The 21,697-nt window shown below is 47.4% G+C and overlaps 2 long non-coding RNA genes, 6 other non-coding genes and 2 pseudogenes across 11 annotated transcripts in view; 9 read left to right on the top strand and 1 right to left on the bottom strand.

The window, feature by feature from the left end:
- Nucleotides 1-15,852, top strand: part of LOC138242858 (uncharacterized) — a 96,380-nt gene extending 80,528 nt beyond the window's left edge. Inside the window, exons 1-4 of one of the 4 annotated variants that reach the window (XR_011191715.1) lie at nucleotides 11,451-11,466; nucleotides 14,047-14,194; nucleotides 14,282-14,395; nucleotides 15,096-15,852. This is a non-coding gene — a long non-coding RNA (uncharacterized lncRNA). Of the gene's footprint in view, nucleotides 1-11,450; nucleotides 11,467-12,007; nucleotides 12,072-14,046; nucleotides 14,195-14,281; nucleotides 14,396-15,095 lie in introns of those variants that run through there. The other 3 variants (XR_011191713.1, XR_011191714.1, XR_011191716.1) reach the window with 3 other exon arrangements.
- The window catches only part of LOC138242516 (zinc finger protein 271-like), a 681,240-nt pseudogene that overhangs the window by 526,347 nt on the left and 133,196 nt on the right, over nucleotides 1-21,697 (top strand).
- LOC138242875 (uncharacterized) lies at nucleotides 10,746-11,852 on the bottom strand. Its single transcript, XR_011191743.1, has 3 exons — nucleotides 11,711-11,852; nucleotides 11,512-11,598; nucleotides 10,746-11,032 (listed from the first exon to the last, which is right to left on the bottom strand). It is a non-coding gene; the product is annotated as an uncharacterized lncRNA (long non-coding RNA).
- LOC138244834 (5S ribosomal RNA) lies at nucleotides 17,156-17,274 on the top strand. The gene has a single exon (XR_011193449.1). It is a non-coding gene; the product is annotated as a 5S ribosomal RNA (ribosomal RNA).
- Nucleotides 17,812-17,930, top strand: LOC138218307 (5S ribosomal RNA; annotated as a pseudogene).
- Nucleotides 18,467-18,585, top strand: LOC138244756 (5S ribosomal RNA). The gene has a single exon (XR_011193371.1). It is a non-coding gene; the product is annotated as a 5S ribosomal RNA (ribosomal RNA).
- On the top strand, nucleotides 19,123-19,241 carry LOC138217449 (5S ribosomal RNA). Its single transcript, XR_011181161.1, has one exon. It is a non-coding gene; the product is annotated as a 5S ribosomal RNA (ribosomal RNA).
- LOC138244976 (5S ribosomal RNA) lies at nucleotides 19,779-19,897 on the top strand. Its single transcript, XR_011193593.1, has one exon. It is a non-coding gene; the product is annotated as a 5S ribosomal RNA (ribosomal RNA).
- LOC138217524 (5S ribosomal RNA) lies at nucleotides 20,435-20,552 on the top strand. The gene has a single exon (XR_011181236.1). It is a non-coding gene; the product is annotated as a 5S ribosomal RNA (ribosomal RNA).
- LOC138245173 (5S ribosomal RNA) lies at nucleotides 21,090-21,208 on the top strand. Its single transcript, XR_011193787.1, has one exon. It is a non-coding gene; the product is annotated as a 5S ribosomal RNA (ribosomal RNA).

The following is a 21,697-nucleotide window of genomic DNA, read 5'->3' on the forward strand; positions in this document are numbered from 1 at the left end:
AGAAAAACGCAAGGGAAAAAAAGCAGCGTCGTAAAAGAGGTGACGGAGCTGTCCTCTCAATAAGAAGGGTGCCAGCGAGCCTTGCTCTCGCTTACGGCCACACCCCCTTGAGCACACCTGATCTCGGAAGCTAAACAGGGATGGGCCTGAGTAGTATAAAGCGACACCTTTCGTCAAACTTTTGACAGGTACCACGCCCCCTTTTCCATCCAATGGTCGTCCGCGGTGTTTGGTTGTCCCGCCCCCCAGCCATCCAATGGCGTGTTGTTATTTGTGCATGTCCCGCCCCCTCAGGAGCCAATGGTGTGGGTCGGAACCCCCTACCGGCCGGTCGCCCCGACGCCTCGGGGTCCCAAAGCCCCCAGCCGGCGCATCCCTGGTTGTGTGCGAGTGTGTATTGGTTTGGAAGTGGGAGCATGTCTGCCGCGGGGTTGAGTGCGCTCTATTATAACCCTAGGAAATCGGGCAGTTACGGCGGCGCAGGGGGTCTGTTGCGGGCCGCGAGATCCCGGGGTGTGCGCGGCGCCAGCCGCGGGCGGGTGGTCGAGTGGCTGTCCGGCCAGGCTGCTTATACGCTGCACAAGCCGGCGCGCGTACGTTTTAAGAGAAACAGGACGCTGGTGTCCGAAATGGACTGGCAGTGGCAGGCCGACTTGGTGGACATGAGAGAACACCAAGCGTTCAACGACGGTTTCTGTTACATCTTAATGTGTATAGACATGCTGTCTAAATACGCTTGGGCCGTGCCGCTGAAAACCAAGACTGGTGGGGCCGTGACAGGCGCTTTCCGAAATATGCTGCAAGAGGGGCGGACTCCTAAAAAGCTACAAACGGACGAGGGTAAAGAATTTCTTAACAGGACCTTCCAAAATTTTCTCAAACGTGAGAATATTAAACATTTCGTTACGGCCAGCGATGTGAAGGCTAGTGTGGTCGAAAGGTTTAACAGAACTATTAAAACAAAAATGTGGAGGTACCTGACACACAAAAACACCTTTCGATATATCGACGTCCTTTCAGATCTTATTTACGCTTATAACCATAGTTACCACACGACTATTAAACGAACCCCGGCTTCTGTTACGCCCGACAACTCCCTTGAGGTGTGGAGAACGGTCTATGACGCTCACTTTAAGAGAAAACCGTCAAAGTTTTCATTTAATGTGGGTGATCGCGTGCGGGTGTCCAAAATAAAGGGAGTGTTTGAGAAGGGATATGAACAGACCTTCACAGATGAAATTTTCATTGTCAAAGAGCGGTCCGCGGCTCTGAGACCCTATTACAAACTGCAGGACTACGCAGGCGATGATATTAAGGGTTCCTTCTATGCCGAAGAGCTACAGAAGATAAACCCGGATGTTGAGAACGTCTACCGCATCCAAACGATTTTAGCAACCAGGGGTCGTGGCAAAAACAAACAGCTTTTGGTAAAGTGGCGTGGCTGGAGCGATAAATTCAATAGTTGGGTGAAGGCTTCTGAGGTCCGAGACATATAGAGGTGGTGAAAAATGAACCCCAATGGTTTCTATGTGACGCTGGCCAGTAATTCATCCTCAAAGATGTTTCCAAAGAACACTAACGCCTGCTTCACAGAGCATCTGGCAAAGGCGATTGACCTGGACGGGGGCTGGGAAGTGGGCCTGGTCGAGCTACACTATCCGAATACACTAAACACTTTTGATGAAGACGAAGTTTTTCTGTTCATCAGCGAGGAGCTCAAGACTATCTGGACCTGTACCTTACCGAGAGGGTACTACGGCAACATCGAACAGCTCTTGCATGAAATGAAACGGGCTGCTGAAAAATCCAAGTTAACGGCTGTAAGTCTTAAATACAACCCCATTAGCCGTTCGGTAAGAATTGTTAGTGATAAACGGTTTGTTATGCAGCTGCGTAATCGCCTAGCGCGGATGTTGGGTTTCAATTCGGGTGTCGCGGGTGTAAAATCACCGCACCCCGTCGATATGACTGGCGGATTTAACACCATGTATATATACACCGATATCATAGAACACCAGTTAGTAGGCGACGTCTACGCACCGCTTTTGCGTTGTGTGCCCTTCAGAGGCGTGGATGGTGAATTCGTCACAGTATTGTACGACAAACCCCATTACGTGCCGGTGAGCATCGACCATTTTAACAACATCACTATTGAAATAAAGACGGATCAAAACGAACACGTGTCATTTGCATTTGGAAAGGTCATCGTCAAGCTGCATTTCAGACCTGTGAAAGCGTCAAACATCTAAAAGGATGACGGTCATCAAGAGCTACGGGGATCCTTCTCTGTATACCCACTACTACAAACAACAGGCTGGTTATGGATTACCAGGATTTTCAGGGCTACCGGTTCAGTACGGCGCTGGTATCGGTGGTATTTTCAGAGCGGTATTTAGAAAAGCCGTGCCTTTTCTGAAACGCGGGTTTGAAATAGCTAAGCCGCACATGGCATCGGCTGCTAAAAACATCGCCAAAGACGTGGTCGGCAACGTTACAAGCGCGGTCATGTCTAAGGTGGGTGCACATCAGCAGGAAGGTTCGGGTCTAGCATACATCCGCAGGGGTGTCGGTAGAAAAAGACAGACGTCATCATCCCACCGTCGGGGGCCGCCGAAACCTGATAAAAGAACGGCTAAGCGCAGACAGGCAACTCATAGAAGCTTCAGGTCGACCAAGAAGAGCGTGACACACCGCAATCAACGCGACACGAAACGAGACATATTTTAAACATGGCATTTGTTCACGGCGGGTCTGCAGAATGCGCCAAGTCGGAGCTGGACATATTTCAATTAGCGCCTACCCAAACAAGCGTCGAGAAAAGTTTTTACATAGAAGTTCCACCCCTCACGGCCCTCACGGAAAACGCACCTCTGGAGTTCTACGTCGCAGGCAACGGTGAAGATTATTTAGATTTAAACAACACGCTGCTCTATCTGACCTGTAAAATAACGGAAGCAGACGGTCGGGACATTGATGCGGCAGCCCGTGTGAGCCTGGTGAACTACCCCATCGCTGCCATCTTCAGCCAGGTTGACATCACCGTAGGAGACCGATTGATCAGCCAGAGCAACAACTGCTATCCTTACAGAGCCTTTATAGAGTCGGTCCTGAACTACAGTGAAGAGACGCTGAAGACGCAGTATTCAACAGGTCTCTTTTACAAAGACACAGCCGGTGAACACGAGTCCACAATTTTGGATGGTCCCAATCAGGGGTTCCGAAAAAGAGCATCATACACGACGCAAAGCCGAAAACTGGAGCTCCTGGGACACATTCACGCCGACCTGTTTTTTCAGGACAAACTACTACTGAATGGCGTAGACCTGAAAATAAAACTCACGCGAAACAGAGATGCTTTCTGCTTAATGAACAACGCCGGAGAACACAAACTGAGCGTACTCTCTGCATCTTTGTTTGTGAAAAGAGTCAGAGTGTCACCCGGGGTCAGACTGGGACACGCCGAAGCACTCCTGACGGCCAACGCTAAATACCCCATAGACCGCGTACAGATGAAAGTCTTCAGCCTGCCTGCCGGGAGCCGTGTGTGTAACCAAGAAAACCTATTTCTCGGGCAGCTACCCAAAGTGGTCATTTTGGGGTTTGTGGACAACGCGGCATTCAGCGGCAGTTTTACCCAAAACCCCTTCAATTTTAAACACTACAACGTTAACTTTCTGGCTCTCTACGCGGACGGGGAACAAATCCCCACTAAACCGCTTCAACCAGACTTCCAGAATGGACATTGCGTCCGTGAATATTTTAATCTGGTGGAAACAGCCGGGAAGCGTCTGAAAGACAAACCTGTTCTGGTGGACCGCGAGGAGTACGCGCGCGGTTACACATTGTTCGCTTTCAACCTCAGCCCCGACGACGAGTGCACAGGACATTATTCACTTATCAAATCGGGTAATCTGAGAGCTGAAATACGCTTCGCGACCCCGCTACCCACAACAGTTAACATGGTTGTGTACGCGCTGTTCGACAACGTGATAGAGCTGGATATGAGACGTCAAGTCATTTACGACTTCAGCTAAAAAGCGCTGGGAGACCACACAACCTGCACATAAAGATGAACACCAAACAGCTGGAAGACATTCTAACCCGAGACCGCTATACCCGAGACAGTTTTCTAGGCGTGTTCCCCAGTGATGCCCTACCGAGCGAGAGACTGGCGCGGCGCCCTCTGAGTTTAATAGTTAATACTCACCCACACGACCGCCCCGGTGAACACTGGCTGGCTATTTACTTACCCGACGACGAGGGCGCAGAATTTTTCGACTCCTACGGATTTTCACCCGAAGCCTTTTTCTTTCCCAAGAACATTAATGATTTCTTAAACAGAAATGCTAACTCCATATTTTACAATAACAGACAATTGCAAGATTCTTTTGCAGTGACCTGCGGTCTACACTGCGTCTTTTTTCTATACCATAGATGTAAAGGTTTATCTTTTAGAAACATTTTAGAACTTTATTCTACGGATGCAATCCAGAATGACCGCATGGTGGAAATGTTTCTGAAAAACCGACGTCGTGTGAGACGGAGACCCCGGTACCCTTTCAACCCCTTTGAAAATACGAATGTTCAATTATGCGGGTGTTTACGACAATTTAAAACATGTCATAAATGTTAATCGGTCGTCTAAAATAAAAATGAAATCGAACCATTTCGACGTCTGTGTGGTTATTATTTAAAAAGAACACAAAACATGGATGAAAATCAACACAATATTTTTATTATACATTCGCTGTTACAGCGCTCAAGCTTTTTTTAATACATGTTACAGACAAACCATTTTTAAACATATTGCGCACGCTTTTTAATATACATTTCAAGTCATTTAACACAAACACACAGACCCGGAGAAAAAAATGTTACAAAGACAGCCATGTGGGTCTAGGTATTAATGATCGTCTCCTTTCAGCGGTTATCTTAGAGACCGGGTCGACCGTCGACATCTCTACCGGTTGTTTTAAAGTTTTGGCCGCCGCGGCACACCCCGGCGGGGCAGCCTTGAGTTTTTCAAGTAGCTCTCGGTTACCAGCGTTGGCTAGCAAGGTGCCCGGCACGTTGATTTCAGCCATAGCCTCCATGAACACATCCCAACCTTTAGGCTTCTTACCGCCAGCAACTGCTTGCTGCTGCGTGAGAGCCCGGACAAGATCAATCATGTGAGAGCCCTCAACGGGTGCCCCCTTGTACACAAATTCCCCCTTTTCATTCCAGGCTATTAGTGGTTCATTGCGGGCCATGGTCTTTAACAATATCTCGGCATTTCTCCGGAACCTCTGAGACACGCTGTCCAAAATATACCCAAAGTCAGCCTCGCTCGATGACGGCGGTTGCGCGAACGTACGTGATAGTTCGGTGGGTGCATTTTCCGGTAGTACAACGGTTAAAGTCCCCTTTTCGGAAGTCTCCTGGCGTACTAATGCCAAATACCGTTGCAACACCTGGCTGTACAATTTCACTTTTTCATATTCGGGCAGATGCGAGTTCTGCAGAATGTCACGCATTTCATCATCCAGTCGACGGGCGGTTATTTTTCTTACATCGCTTTCGACCCCAGACCGCTCTCGGAGTCGCTCGAGCTGTTTCTGAGGTACCAGGTACATTTTTTCAGCGTGCTCCATTATCGACGTTGTAGAAGTCCCGTAATCAGTGGTACGGCAATACTCAACAGGGCCCCGATAAAACCACCGGACTGGTTCACCAAGAGTCTCTTTCTTTTAAGAGAAAGACCCTTTCGACTCAAAGTCTTTATAAGCTTACGCTTTCTCTTCAGGGTCCCAAACTGCTTAGCAGATAACGGTATGTTCCCTTTCAAGGTATTCAAGGCGATTTCAGCTATGGCCTGTACAAGATCATTTGTAGCCCCGCAGAGAATAGCTTTCCGCTGTTTGGGGGTGGCTTTTACCAGAAAATTTAAGAGAATCAGGTTTCTCCGAACGCGTGAAGACATGACGACGCCCCGAACGTGTTTTTCGACTGAGTCGGTGGTTGTGAGATCACCGACTTTTAGATTTTTTAAACACATAAGCCGTGGGTACATCTGGGTGGAAAAGACCTGTTCGCAAGCGATAGTCATCTGGGGTGTCGGCATTTAAATCCACCAACAAGTAACCGAAAGGTTTTTTAGTAGCGTCATCGAACGCTTCCAAAAAAAATTTGGCTTTACCGGGGTACATCTGCCGGGACAGGGTTGTAATCTGTAGTTTATCTCTAGGGTTTTTAAACAGCACCATGTACTTTGTATTTAACGCGATGGTTCTACTTTTCCGACCTTGACAAAACACATTTTGGACGATATACATGATGCTGAGGTTTCGGTGGTGTACGTATTTGGTAAAAGCTTTTTCTATCTCATTATTTTCACACGCAGACTCCATCAAATCATCCACTATAATCAAATTTACTCTACCCGGCGGCAGTAGCTGGTCGTCGGAAAACGACGTCGGTAGTCCTTCTATAAACTGAATGTATGGAAATTTCACAAGCAACTCGTCGTATAGAGGTTGCCAGCAGCTGTAACACCAGACTATGTTTTCGGGTTTACGAGTCATAACGGTATCACCGCTCTCCAAGAGCTGTTTTATAAAATAACTTTTACCGCAATTCGAGGGTCCGGACAAAATGCACGAAAAAGGGTGTTTTAACCTGACATCCATCGTGTTAATATCCGTAGGGCAACGATGTCAAATTTTCTTGCAGCACCCGCTTGTCGTACACCACCTTCTGGGTTTTCTTTAAGGTCCGGGTCTCAATGCGCCAATCCTTTTTAACACGCACGATCATCGGCTGTTGAATAGAAATGTGTTTAAATTCCCGGCACTCTGCATAAGGGTTAACGCCATAGTCAAAAACCAAGTCCCGCAGACTCTCAAAGTTAACTTTTTCACAATTGTTCACATTGAGCGTAATGCCTTTTACCTTTAAACAGGCTTTCCCTCCAGACAGTTTGTACCCGTACGACTTGGGTCCTGTTGACACAAACTCGGTGATGTGTTGACCAGCATCGATTTCACTGGTCAACTCACCCAAGTAGTCGCCCAGTTCCGGATTCCACTCACCCTCCCGGCTCACAAAGATAACGGAATCTGTGTCATGGTAGAGACAACGGCCTTGCAAAGCATTTAGCAGATTGTATAACTCCAAGCGGGCATAGGCGGTTGTAAAGCTAGCGATGAAAATGTTAGTGTTTGAATGGCCCGTATAGTGGTGTTTAGTGTGTTTCCACGTAACACAGGCTGTGTTTTCATCGATAAACTCGCAGGCGGACACCTCATGATATGGCGTAAATAAGTACCGGAACAATTCATCGGGGTTTCTCACAATGGTGGTCTGTGGTAAATTGTCTCTTTGCCCATACTTCCCCCACAAACTGTTCAAGGCAATTTTTGAAAGCTGTCTTTTGGCCGGATTCTTTTTAATGTTGCCGGGGTCCAGCCGGACGCCCTCTTTTTCATAATATTCGCCGATATATCTTTGTTGTTTCGCGACATCTGTACACCACTCTGGAAACCCCGAAGCTTCCTGCTTCCCTTTCAGATGCAGTTTGATGTAGTCGGTAAAAAGATCGTGTGAGGCCTTTTCGAAATGCCAAATTTAGTAAATTTTACACACTCTATACCCCAGGTCTACAGCCTTCTGTAATTCGGGGGTGCACCAGACACCAGTCAAGGCGCGATCTTCATCACTGTGCTCACAGGGGGTGGTCTGTTTTGTTTCAGCACACGTACGACACAGCGTGAAAAACAGTTTTTTGGCAATTTTGGTTGGTAGAACTGGAAAGTACAAACGTCTGGGTGGGTAAACTTTCACCTTCGCTAAACCGAAATACAGTTTTAAATCTCCAAAGTTGTTATATATTATTCGGGGGTGGCCCAGTGGGTATTTTTTAGTTTTGTTCACAAACGGATACAGACTGGTGAAATCATAGTAATGAATTTTTTCACCGGGCTGCGCTGTGTAATGCAAACAAATCGCATTTGTTCTCCCCCCAAAAAGCGACTCGCGAGGTTGCAGAGGCTCTGGTAATTGTGCGGCTGTTAGAAATTTACCCAAGTCTCCATTTTCAACAAGCATGTCTCTGAACTCGTGCTCCCACAAAACACGCACGTTAAAACCTCTCATTTTGAGAAAATTAATTTTCACCATCGTCTTTCTGTACAACCAACCAAAAGTAGTGTTTGTCAGCTGATTAAAATCGTTTTCACAATAACAAACGCTACAACCGTGAAAAAAGCAACCGTTGAACTCAAAGGCTGTCGGCACGCCGTCAATTACAGCATACCCATCCAGAAAATATGGGCCAACCTTGAACTCACCGGCCGTGGTTAACGCGTGTTGGATTTTAACGCGCTCTGTGTGTTCGATGTACATAAGCCATTGAATGCTGGGTGTAGAAAATCGTTTTTGCTGGCGGTGGTAATTGTCATGGGGTAGCAACGCAATCGTCTCTTCCTGTAAAAACATAAGTCTGAACATGGCCATGCAGACACTAGCGATGGTCACAAACTGAAAGGGGTCGATGCACACAACGCAGGCGGCCCCTGACTCAGTCACGCGTGTCTGTCTGGTCATATTCATGACCTCGTCCCGAAACCTGACACAGCCTTCTCTTAGAATTGCCACATCCAACTGGCAGTAACGTTTCAACTCTCTCTGTAAGTTAAACACACTTCCCCGGCATTCTTCATACCAAACCAAAAACTCGGCTTTCTCGCACGGCAGCATGTAGTTAACGCCGTAAAGTTCAGGCGGAGGCATCGGTCCGACATAATTTTGGTTTTCTGCAGTGTTCATCAAGTGTGGAAAATGACCCTTACACCCGGGGAACCCCATGGCGGCCGGCAGTTTGCTTAATTTCATAGGCAGAAAGTTTAAAGAATCGATAAATCGGATGTTCAGAGCTTTTACGGTCATACACATTATCTTACCACCCTGATTTATTAGTTCAACGTCCATCTTTTCAGCTAACAACTGCCTGATCACTAGGTAATTGTCATATCCCTTGCCATTGTGCGATATGAAGGTATGGTTTTTGAAACGTCTATCGATAAATTTACACACAAAATCCTTTAGACAAGTTTCACCATAAAATTCCCAGCTGCGTTTATTGTCAATATGAAGGGCGTGGACGTAATTTGGTATGTGGGTCCCCGTTTCCTGCATGCATTCAAAGTCGAAAAAAATGTACTTGTTTGAAATTTTGGGGTTGTCCAAAGGCGGTATGTAGCACAAATGTGTGTCCGGGGTGTCGATCACGTTGTTACAACGCGAACACAGTTTCTCTTTACATTTGTGACTTGCGAGGTTATAAACCCCACATTTCTCACAAAAGACCCTGCGCTCACACTTACTCACACCCGTCGCCGCATTCCGCAAGTGTCTCGCCAAACACTGTGAGCTACGACAAAAGACCTTACAGGCCGGGCAATTCTGAATTTCAGCATCAATTTCGCAACACTGGTGATCTAAACAGGTTTTACAAGCTTTAACACAGGCGTGTGCGTTCTTGTGGCTATACGCGGCGTGGCAGTTAGTGCAAAAATACGCCGCCCCCACAAAAGCTTTAATATTTAAAACCCCATAAAAATGCTCTTCATGCAGTAGAACAAAAAGTATTTTAGAATTTGGTGGTGTGGGTCCCGTTGTAAAATATTTCCAATCACCCTGGTCGTGGTACAAAATTTTAATAACCACCTTTAAATGTTTTTCAAAAGCGGTAATGTCTGACAAACTAATTTTCCGATTCTCTGGAAAACCCAACTCTTTGTGCATTCGTTTAGCACCCTGTAACATTTCCCCATCGGTACAACCCTCATTCAACAAACCGTACACACTCCCGGCGAAACACAGATTACCGCCCGTGTAATGTAAGTCGATAAGGTGTGCTTTTTTCTGCACAATTACCCGGCTGTACAGAACGGATTTAAATCTTCGGCGGGCACCCCCCTGCATATTCCTATCGTCACCACTAAGCGGAGGGTGTCATCGGTGAGAACCTCTGTGTGGCTCTGTAAGAGGTCCGAGATGTGGTTTAAAAAATCGGCCGCATTTAATTCTCCGGGGTGTCTCCTGCGTGAGAACAAGGGTTTGTTAAAACCACCCGCTGTCAAACGCAGCTGTACAAAATCATTCGCCCCGATGTTTGGAGAAAGTTCGTCCAATATTCTCTGGACTGCACCATGCACAGCGTCTATAGCCTGTACATACGAGGTTATTCTGTCGAGATTAACAAAACGAAATTCTTCATGGTGCTCTGTTGCTCTAAAATTATTATAAGCCCTGTTATAACGGCGTATACACTCCAGGAAAACCATGGGGTCTCTATTCACCCCGGCACCGCCACCAACCTGATTCAGATCGTTCAGTACAACCGGTTCTGGGTTACCACCATCCTGTTCAGCCACAACAACCTCGGGCCTTAAGTTATTTTCTACCACGGCATTTTCATTGCGTGGCTCGGGCGACCCTTGGGAAATCTGATGCCTCGCTCTGAATCTTTGACGACGCAACAAACATGCTTTTGCCAGTTTAATTCTTTTATTTATGTACAAAAGCTTGCGGTTGGCAAGCGGTTGGTCTTTTAAGCACTTTTTAGACCGCATGTTTAGTCATTTATCACCGGGGATTTCCACCGATGAAGCATGAAATAGCATCAACAGGTTCTGAAATCCAGAGGTTAGATCGGCATCCTCTTTAGAAATTATATCTAAGATGTTAGCGCTGAAAACCTGGATCGGTTTTGGAAACAAGGTCTGTACACCGGGTAAAACCGCTCTTAGACGCTCTAAAACTCGTTTTTTGGTCACCTCACTACTGCGCACCGTTGTTAGTATCTGTGTAATACCGCGCACGGAGTCTAGCACATCACCCAACACCAAGTCTTTAGGCGCGTTATTATTTCGCTCCGCAGGCTTGACACGTCTGGCTTTGGTCGACGTCTTAACAGTCGTCTCGGATGCAGTCACCACCTTGGGTTCCGACGTTTCCACCGCATTTGTTTCACCGCGCGTCGATACAGATGCTGTGTGAAAAAATAAGACTTTTTATTACCACGCCAATGCTCCACATCTCAAAATCTGAAACAACACTGTGATAAAAATAAAAGACTTTTCAACACAACAATCAATGAAATCTAAACTGTCAAAGTCAGAAAACTACGATACCTATGATAAAAACGCCACGCATATGCTGCCCCCCCCCTTACACAAAGGGCTGTGGGTGAATGGAGCAAGTTACCCGGCCATGTTGTTACACCGGTTTCCTTGACGTCGGTGGTGGCGCTACTGGGTCAAGCGGCGTGCTAACGGCATGTAGACCCACGCACACACCAGTTGCTTTTAACTTTAAAAGCTAGGCAGTTTTAAAATAAGGTTTTTTAACACCCCCAAACAGAAAACTCCGCGAAGTAGGATCTTTCAGCGAATTAACAGCCTAACAAAAGAAGTAACGTTTACCGTAAGTGGATCATAACACATCTTGACCACGCTTAATTATATTAACCTTTGCCGGTTGGTTTCAGTCGTTTTGAGCTCGATGCCCCAGTTAACTTGTTGGCGCGCCGCAGTTTATTTTTTGAAGGTCCGGGGTCTGCACGGCGTGGGAAAATACCATTAGTGAAAAATATAGAAAAACGGTATGTATTTTTATTATAGACACGTTTAAATGACCAGGCTATAAGAATGTTTTATATAATACCAACCTCTTCTCTCAGGCGCTCTGATAATATCCCCCGCACCGTCTGGTATGATGTGAACATCGGCCTGTGTCACCACAAGGTTTTGGGTTGGTAATGCAAACCCCAAACGGGGTTTTTTAAATGTGTGGCGACTTGTCCCTTCGCCCGCATCTGTGGAATAGACACATGCGCGTTTTGGTGCGGCGTATATACCCCATGTGTCTTTAAGACTCACATGGTCGTAAAGCGTTATTCAAAACATTGTCGTAATTACTCACCGGTGTTGTGCTGCATCGTAACTGGTCTTTTTACACCCGTGGTTTTCGGTGCTATTGGAAATGAATGGATACATACAGTCACGACCACATTACGGCACCAATCGCGGGTAATTCCATTATATTCATTCAATATTGCCTAGTATACAAATATTATACAACGTTTTGTAACTATAGCTAACACGAGACATGCACCGCGACGTTGTAATTGTCTCACAATAAGCCAGATATACATACCGCTGAAATTCGCTGAATCCACGGCTTCGTCTATCAAGTCGAACAGTTCTATTTCTGTAAACAGACTATCTTCAGACTGTTGCAATTGATCGGCGTGGTCCATTCTGACGAGTTAGGCGATAACGTGAGACTGTAGGAATTGGAATGCAGCTAAAACTTCGTCTGTTAAACCGCTGGTACTTATACACAAGCCGCTAAACATTCTCTTCTAAGAAACACACATGGTCCCCCCATAAAACCATTAATCTTAGCTATCGTTGGGGGGTGCACGTACTGGTCTGTAGAAATTATTTTAAGAAACATTTTAGAAAACGTTTTAGACCGTTATAATGTTAAAATCTATATTATTTTAAGACATACAACGGTGTCTAAAATTTCATAGCTGTTAAAACGTGGCGAAAATGTACCGCGTTGTCTTTGTTTGATTCACCAACAGACCGCTAAGAATATTATCAAGCAAAATGTTTTTTATTATGTATCTGTTCTTTATAGGGCCGTGTTCACAAACCAAGCTTGACGTTTTGAGGTTTTATTTTTCAGCGCTGCGCTGTTAAGAACATTTTTGCGTGAAATACACGTGGTGTTTGTAAATTAGAAAACTTTACATGAATTTAAAATGTTTGTAAACTTTCACTGGTGTCAATTTTAGCCCCCCCTGCATTCCAGAGCCTGTAGCTAACCCCTCCCCAACCCCCCGTCTCCAACATCATCACAATGCATCTCTACCGGGAAACAATTTTAAAACTTTAAGAACAATCCGTTACAGTCTGTAGAACAACACCCCACCATTTGTTGTCTGTTAACACCTTAAAGCCTTTTATGCTGGCGCTGTGTGGAAATTTATCCCAAACTTTCGAAAAAAGCTGTCGCGAATGTGTTATTAAAAATAAACTGTGTCTTATTACGTTATTTTAAAAACTTTAAGGCCAACCACGCGTTTAAAATTTCTTGTCGGGTGAAACACATCATTTGTGTTTGCGTTGTGTGTTAATACTTTTAAAGTTTAAAACTTATAAACTGATAAGCGAATATAGCGCGTTATAATGTTAAAATCTATATTATTTTAAGACATACAACGGTGTCTACATTTCTTAGCTGTTAAAACGTGGCGAAAACGTGCCGCGTTGTCTTTGTTTGATTCACCAGCAGACCGCTGAGAATATTATCAAGCAAAATGTTTTTATTATGTATCTGTTCTTTATAGGGCCGTGTTCACAAACCAAGCTTGACGTTTTGAGGTTTTATTTTTCAGCGCTGCGCTGTTAAGAACATTTTTGCGTGAAATACATGTGGTGTTTGTAAATTAGAAAACTTTACATGAGTTTAAAATGTTTGTAAACTTTCACTGGTGTCAATTTTAGCACCCCCCTCGGCATTCCGGAGCCTGTAACCCCCACTCGGCATTCCAGAGCCTGTAGCTAACCCCTCCCCACACCCGTCTCCAATATCATCACAAATCATCTCTACCGGGAAACAATTTTAAAACTTTAAGAACAATCCGTTACAGTCTGTAGAACAACACCCCACCATTTGTTGTCTGTTAACACCTTAAAGACTTTTATGCTGGCGCTTTTATGCTGTGGAAATTTACCCCAAACTTTCGAAAAAGCTGTCGCGAATGTGTTATTAAAAATAAACTGTGTCTTATTACGTTATTTTAAAAACTTTAAGACCAACCCCGCGTGTTTAAAATTTCTTTTCGGGTGAAACACATCATTTGTGTTTGCGTTGTGTGCTTATACTTTAAAACTTATAAACTGATATGCGAATACTTCTCGCTCTCGATAAATCGGGGGTGGGGGGTGGGGGGTCATCACAACCAATTGTAAAATGTCTTGTGTTATGTAGGCGTGTTACACCATTGGCGCATATTCTTAAACGCTCCGACCTGACAGGGCCGCAGTGCGTGCTTGGCGCTGTCAGACACCACAGAGCTGCTGAGATGGCTTCTTTGTGTGGAGAAACAACGGGGTCCGCTACTCTACAAAGCGATGAGGTAGGCGGCTAAAATATTTTTTCGACTCGTGGAATTGTTGTATCGGTGCTTAGCGTATGTCATTTTAATACTTGGTCTTCTTTTTAGCAAAACCCTAACCCACCCTCTGAACCCGGTGACAGCGGTGGGGGTGTGAGTTCAGCTGGGGTACCAGATGCTGAAGAACAGCCGGGTGCTAGCGATGATACCACGCTACAAATGGTAAATATTAACGAAAAACCTTAGCTCAAAAGTGTAAATGCTCGGTATTTTAGGTGCAATGCATGTCTATTTTGTTAAGCCTTCCTTTTCTTTTTCCTTTAATAGAATAAAGAGGATGTGGACGGGTCAATCTTCAGCCTGCCGACACATGTGAATGTCTCGTGTCTATGCTTGGGTGTTCGCCCAAATGTTAATAAAGATGATGCCCCAGACCCTAATGAGCCCGATGTTATGCCCCAGATTGTGAAAGCAGTAGTTTATTGCATCTTCAAGCACTGTTTAAAGGGGGTCCTGGTTGATGACTGCCCGGCCTGTTTGATTGACCATCCTGGGCAGCGGGGTCACACATGTCTGTCTGTCGGCTACACAGATGGGTTTGAAGATGTGACGTTTGCCGCTTTAGAAATTTATAAGTCTCTCAGTTTAGCCTGAATTTTATCGGTTGTTCTGTACACCGCCCGGTGTCTGGGTTCGTACACCATTACAAATGACACTGAGCGGGGCATAAAACAGTTGCTAAAAAATATAATTGAGGACCACTCCCCATACGAGCATGTACACGCCACCCTTGAACAGCTGGATGAAAAATTAGTAGACGTGACTTTTGATGTGTTGCAAAAGAAACACTATTCTTATTTTTACAGACGCAAAAAAAAAGATCTATGTAAAATGTGAATACAGATTTCACTCTGTTTTACAGACCCGGGTGTGCCATCGACCGAAGAATGAAGAATTTCGAATGTATACGTCTGAATTCTTACTAAGAGTGCTTTACACACTTCTCTCTACAAAGCTTGATATGCAAAACAAAGAGTCGAATGCTAATGTCCTTAAATTTGTTAAAGAGATAGATGCGTATGTCGAGAACTTGAGTGAAATTATTACAGATCTGATGTTTTCAGATCAGAAAAGGAAGCCTGGGGGGTTCTACAGTGTGTATTCCAAAATACAGCGTGTTTTGCACAGAACCTGTGGTAACACCATCCCGCTGGTTACGCAGGCAAATTTTTTTGCCCTGCTCGATCGGATCGCCCAGTGTGGTTCGCACGGCTTTAGACACGGTGAGCGGAAGGGGGTTATGAATGCTTTTTCAGATGCCGCAAAGTTTCTCAGCAGCGTAGGGGTGGTGGTTACGTGTACCGAACTAATTTTCCGCACCAACATTTAATTATTGAATGCAAACAGGAGCCGGTAAAGCATGTGTGCTGCGTTGTTTCACTGTTTGAAAACCCCTGTTGAAATAAAGCGGTTCACATTTCACATACTTGCAAACTGGAGTCTGTAACTTGTGTAAAAAGTGCTGCTGCGCTGTTTCGGTGTTTGAAAACCCCTGTTGAAATAAAGCGGTTCACATTTCACATACTTGCAAACTGGAGTCTGTAACATGTGTAAAAAGTGCTGCTGCGCTGTTTCGGTGTTTGAAAACCCACTGTTGAAATAAAGCGGTTCACATTTCACCTGGTGTTTGCCCGGCGATTTCTTTCCGTGAGACTTTACGCAGTCAGTGTGTGTGTGTGTGTGCTTGCACCCCGGCTGTTTTGGAGACACGGCTTCTGCAGCATATAAGCAACCACGGCCCAAGCGTATTTAGACAGCATGTCTATACACATTAAGATGTAACAGAAACCGTCGTTGAACGCTTGGTGTTCTCTCATGTCCACCAAGTCGGCCTGCCACTGCCAGTCCATTTCGGACACCAGCGTCCTGTTTCTCTTAAAACGCACGCGCGCCGACTTGTGCAGCGTATAAGCAGCCTGGCCAGACAGCCACTCGACCACCCGCCCGCGGCTGGCGCCGCGCACACCCCGGGATCTCGCGGCCCGCAACAGACCCCCTGCGCCGCCGTAACTGCCCGATTTCCTAGGGTTATAATAGAGCGCACTCAACCCCGCGGCAGACATGCTCCCACTTCCAAACCAATACACACTCGCACACAACCAGGGATGCGCCGGCTGGGGGCTTTGGGACCCCGAGGCGTCGGGGCGACCGGCCGGTAGGGGGTTCCGACCCACACCATTGGCTCCTGAGGGGGCGGGACATGCACAAATAACAACACGCCATTGGATGGCTGGGGGGCGGGACAACCAAACACCGCGGACGACCATTGGATGGAAAAGGGGGCGTGGTACCTGTCAAAAGTTTGACGAAAGGTGTCGCTTTATACTACTGGCCTGGTTAGTACTTGGATGGGAGACCGCCTGGGAATACCAGGTGCTGTAAGCTTTTAAGCGCAGGAGGCGCCCTATCCCCGCTCGCTCGCTCATTCCCCTGTTCACACGTGCAGTGCGGCTTGTCCGTCTGTTTATTTGTCAGCTTTGGCGAGACACGGGTGCTTGTGTATTAGCGTGAGCGTTTTTAATTCTGATCAGGAACAGTTTTACAAGTCCGCAAAGGATCGAGGAAAGGTTTATCGCCAGCTGAAAAGAGACACAGCGCTTCGGCTGTGGAGACTTGTTCGGCTGGCGTTCGGAGAGTCGCGTTTTTCAGAATTGTATTGAGATCGTTTTCCACAGAGCTCAGATGTCAAAGCACAGCAGCAGCTCTCCACAGCGATCCTCTATAGCGCCCTTTCTCCCGCAGCTCCGTCCTCATTGGAAGGAAGCAAGAGTGAAAGGCTGAAGTGAAATAGAGCGGGGACGAAGGCAGTGAAGAGAGAGAACGTGGGAAGAAGAGAAAAACGCAAGGGAAAAAAAGCAGCGTCGTAAAAGAGGTGACGGAGCTGTCCTCTCAATAAGAAGGGTGCCAGCGAGCCTTGCTCTCGCTTACGGCCACACCCCCTTGAGCACGCCTGGTCTCGTCTGATCCCGGAAGCTAAACAGGGATGGGCCTGGTTAGTACTTGGATGGGAGACCGCCTGGGAATACCAGGTGCTGTAAGCTTTTAAGCGCAGGAGGCGCCCTATCCCCGCTCGCTCGCTCATTCCCCTGTTCACACGTGCAGTGCGGCTTGTCCGTCTGTTAATTTGTCAGCTTTGGCGAGACACGGGTGCTTGTGTATTAGCGTGAGCGTTTTTTATTCTGATCAGGAACAGTTTAACAAGTCCGCAAAGGATCGAGGAAAGGTTTATCGCCAGCTGAAAAGAGACACAACGCTTCGGCTGTGGAGACTTGTTCGGCTGGCGTTCGGAGAGTCGCGTTTTTCAGAATTGTATTGAGATCGTTTTCCACAGAGCTCAGATGTCAAAGCACAGCAGCAGCTCTCCACAGCGATCCTCTATAGCGCCCTTTCTCCCGCAGCTCCGTCCTCATTGGAAGGAAGCAAGAGTGAAAGGCTGAAGTGAAATAGAGCGGGGACGAAGGCAGTGAAGAGAGAGAACGTGGGAAGAAGAGAAAAACGCAAGGGAAAAAAAGCAGCGTCGTAAAAGAGGTGACGGAGCTGTCCTCTCAATAAGAAGGGTGCCAGCGAGCCTTGCTCTCGCTTATGGCCACACTCCCTTGAGCACGCCTGAACTCGTCTGATCTCGGAAGCTAAACAGGGATGGGCTTGGTTAGTACTTGGATGGGAGACCGCCTGGGAATACCAGGTGCTGTAAGCTTTTAAGCGCAGGAGGCGCCCTATCCCTGCTCGCTCGCTCATTCCCCTGTTCACACGTGCAGTGCGGCTTGTCCGTCTGTTTATTTGTCAGCTTTGGCGAGACACGGGTGCTTGTGTATTAGCGTGAGCGTTTTTTATTCTGATCAGGAACAGTTTAACAAGTCCGCAAAGGATCGAGGAAAGGTTTATCGCCAGCTGAAAAGAGACACAGCGCTTCGGCTGTGGAGACTTGTTCGGTTGGCGTTCGGAGAGTCGCGTTTTTCAGAATTGTATTGAGATCGTTTTCCACAGAGCTCAGATGTCAAAGCACAGCAGCAGCTCTCCACAGCGATCCTCTATAGCGCCCTTTCTCCCGCAGCTCCGTCCTCATTGGAAGGAAGCAAGAGTGAAAGGCTGAAGTGAAATAGAGCGGGGACGAAGGCAGTGAAGAGAGAGAACGTGGAAAGAAGAGAAAAACGCAAGGGAAAAAAGCAGCGTCGTAAAAGAGGTGACGGAGCTGTCCTCTCAATAAGAAGGGTGCCAGCGAGCCTTGCTCTCGCTTACGGCCACACCCCCTTGAGCACGCCTGATCTCGTCTGATCTCGGAAGCTAAACAGGGAAGGGCCTGGTTAGTACTTGGATGGGAGACCGCCTGGGAATACCAGGTGCTGTAAGCTTTTAAGCGCAGGAGGCGCCCTATCCCCGCTCGCTCGCTCATTCCCCTGTTCACACGTGCAGTGCGGCTTGTCCGTCTGTTTATTTGTCAGCTTTGGCGAGACACGGGTGCTTGTGTATTAGCGTGAGCGTTTTTTATTCTGATCAGGAACAGTTTTACAAGTCCGCAAAGGATCGAGGAAAGGTTTATCGCCAGCTGAAAAGAGACACAGCGCTTCGGCTGTGGAGACTTGTTCGGCTGGCGTTCGGAGAGTCGCGTTTTTCAGAATTGTATTGAGATCGTTTTCCACAGAGCTCAGATGTCAAAGCACAGCAGCAGCTCTCCACAGCGATCCTCTATAGCGCCCTTTCTCCCGCAGCTCCGTCCTCATTGGAAGGAAGCAAGAGTGAAAGGCTGAAGTGAAATAGAGCGGGGACGAAGGCAGTGAAGAGAGAGAACGTGGGAAGAAGAGAAAAACGCAAGGGAAAAAAAGCAGCGTCGTAAAAGAGGTGACGGAGCTGTCCTCTCAATAAGAAGGGTGCCAGCGAGCTTTACTCTCGCTTATGGCCACACCCCATTGAGCACGCCTGATCTCGTCTGATCTCGGAAGCTAAACAGGGATGGGCCTGGTTAGTACTTGGATGGGAGACCGCCTGGGAATACCAGGTGCTGTAAGCTTTTAAGCGCAGGAGGCGCCCTATCCCCGCTCGCTCGCTCATTCCCCTGTTCACACGTGCAGTGCGGCTTGTCCGTCTGTTTATTTGTCAGCTTTGGCGAGACACGGGTGCTTGTGTATTAGCGTGAGCGTTTTTTATTCTGATCAGGAACAGTTTTACAAGTCCGCAAAGGATCGAGGAAAGGTTTATCGCCAGCTGAAAAGAGACACAGCGCTTCGGCTGTGGATACTTGTTCGGCTGGCGTTCGGAGAGTCGCGTTTTTCAGAATTGTATTGAGATCGTTTTCCACAGAGCTCAGATGTCAAAGCACAACAGCAGCTCTCCACAGCGATCCTCTATAGCGCCCTTTCTCCCGCAGCTCCGTCCTCATTGGAAGGAAGCAAAAGTGAAAGGCTGAAGTGAAATAGAGCGGGGACGAAGGCAGTGAAGAGAGAGAACATGGGAAGAAGAGAAAAACGCAAGGGAAAAAAAGCAGCGTCGTAAAAGAGGTGACGGAGCTGTCCTCTCAATAAGAAGGGTGCCAGCGAGCCTTGCTCTCGCTTACGGCCACACCCCCTTGAGCACACCTGATCTCGTCTGATCTCGGAAGCTAAACAGGGATGGGCCTGGTTAGTACTTGGATGGGAGACCGCCTGGGAATACCAGGTGCTGTAAGCTTTTAAGCGCAGGAGGCGCCCTATCCCCGCTCGCTCGCTCATTCCCCTGTTCACACGTGCAGTGCGGCTTGTCCGTCTGTTTATTTGTCAGCTTTGGCGAGACACGGGTGCTTGTGTATTAGTGTGAGCGTTTTTTATTCTGATCATGAACAGTTTAACAAGTCCGCAAAGGATCGAGGAAAGGTTTATCGCCAGCTGAAAAGAGACACAGCGCTTCGGCTGTGGAGACTTGTTCGGCTGGCGTTCGGAGAGTCGCGTTTTTCAGAATTGTATTGAGATCGTTTTCCACAGAGCTCAGATGTCAAAGCACAGCAGCAGCTCTCCACAGCGATCCTCTATAGCGCCCTTTCTCCCGCAGCTCCGTCCTCATTGGAAGGAAGCAAGAGTGAAAGGCTGAAGTGAAATAGAGCGGGGACGAAGGCAGTGAAGAGAGAGAACGTGGGAAGAAGAGAAAAACGCAAGGGAAAAAAAGCAGCGTCGTAAAAGAGGTGACGGAGCTGTCCTCTCAATAAGAAGGGTGCCAGCGAGCCTTGCTCTCGCTTACGGCCACACCCCTTGAGCACGCCTGATCTCGTCTGATCTCGGAAGCTAAACAGGGATGGGCCTGGTTAGTACTTGGATGGGAGACCGCCTGGGAATACCAGGTGCTGTAAGCTTTTAAGCGCAGGAGGCGCCCTATCCCCGCTCGCTCGCTCATTCCCCTGTTCACACGTGCATTGCGGCTTGTCCGTCTGTTTATTTGTCAGCTTTGGCGAGACACGGGTGCTTGTGTATTAGCGTGAGCGTTTTTTATTCTGATCAGGAACAGTTTTACAAGTCCGCAAAGGATCGAGGAAAGGTTTATCGCCAGCTGAAAAGAGACACAGCGCTTCGGCTGTGGAGACTTGTTCGGCTGGCGTTCGGAGAGTCGCGTTTTTCAGAATTGTATTGAGATCGTTTTCCACAGAGCTCAGATGTCAAAGCACAGCAGCAGCTCTCCACAGCGATCCTCTATAGCGCCCTTTCTCCCGCAGCTCCGTCCTCATTGGAAAGAAGCAAGAGTGAAAGGCTGAAGTGAAATAGAGCGGGGACGAAGGCAGTGAAGAGAGAGAACGTGGGAAGAAGAGAAAAACGCAAGGGAAAAAAAGCAGCGTCGTAAAAGAGGTGACGGAGCTGTCCTCTCAATAAGAAGGGTGCCAGCGAGCCTTGCTCTCGCTTATGGCCACACCCCCTTGAGCACGCCTGATCTCGTCTGATCTCGGAAGCTAAACAGGGATGGGCCTGGTTAGTACTTGGATGGGAGACCGCCTGGGAATACCAGGTGCTGTAAGCTTTTAAGCGCAGGAGGCGCCCTATCCCCGCTCGCTCGCTCATTCCCCTGTTCACACGTGCAGTGCGGCTTGTCCGTCTGTTTATTTGTCAGCTTTGGCGAGACACGGGTGCTTGTGTATTAGCGTGAGCGTTTTTTATTCTGATCAGGAACAGTTTTACAAGTCCGCAAAGGATCGAGGAAAGGTTTATCGCCAGCTGAAAAGAGACACAGCGCTTCGGCTGTGGAGACTTGTTCGGCTGGGGTTCGGAGAGTCGCGTTTTTCAGAATTGTATTGAGATCGTTTTCCACAGAGCTCAGATGTCAAAGCACAGCAGCAGCTCTCCACAGCGATCCTCTATAGCGCCCTTTCTCCCGCAGCTCCGTCCTCATTGGAAGGAAGCAAGAGTGAAAGGCTGAAGTGAAATAGAGCGGGGACGAAGGCAGTGAAGAGAGAGAACGTGGGAAGAAGAGAAAAACGCAAGGGAAAAAAAGCAGCGTCGTAAAAGAGGT

The sequence above is a fragment of the Lepisosteus oculatus genome, chromosome 14 (genome assembly GCF_040954835.1).
Source record: "Lepisosteus oculatus isolate fLepOcu1 chromosome 14, fLepOcu1.hap2, whole genome shotgun sequence".
Lineage (NCBI taxonomy): Eukaryota > Metazoa > Chordata > Actinopteri > Semionotiformes > Lepisosteidae > Lepisosteus > Lepisosteus oculatus.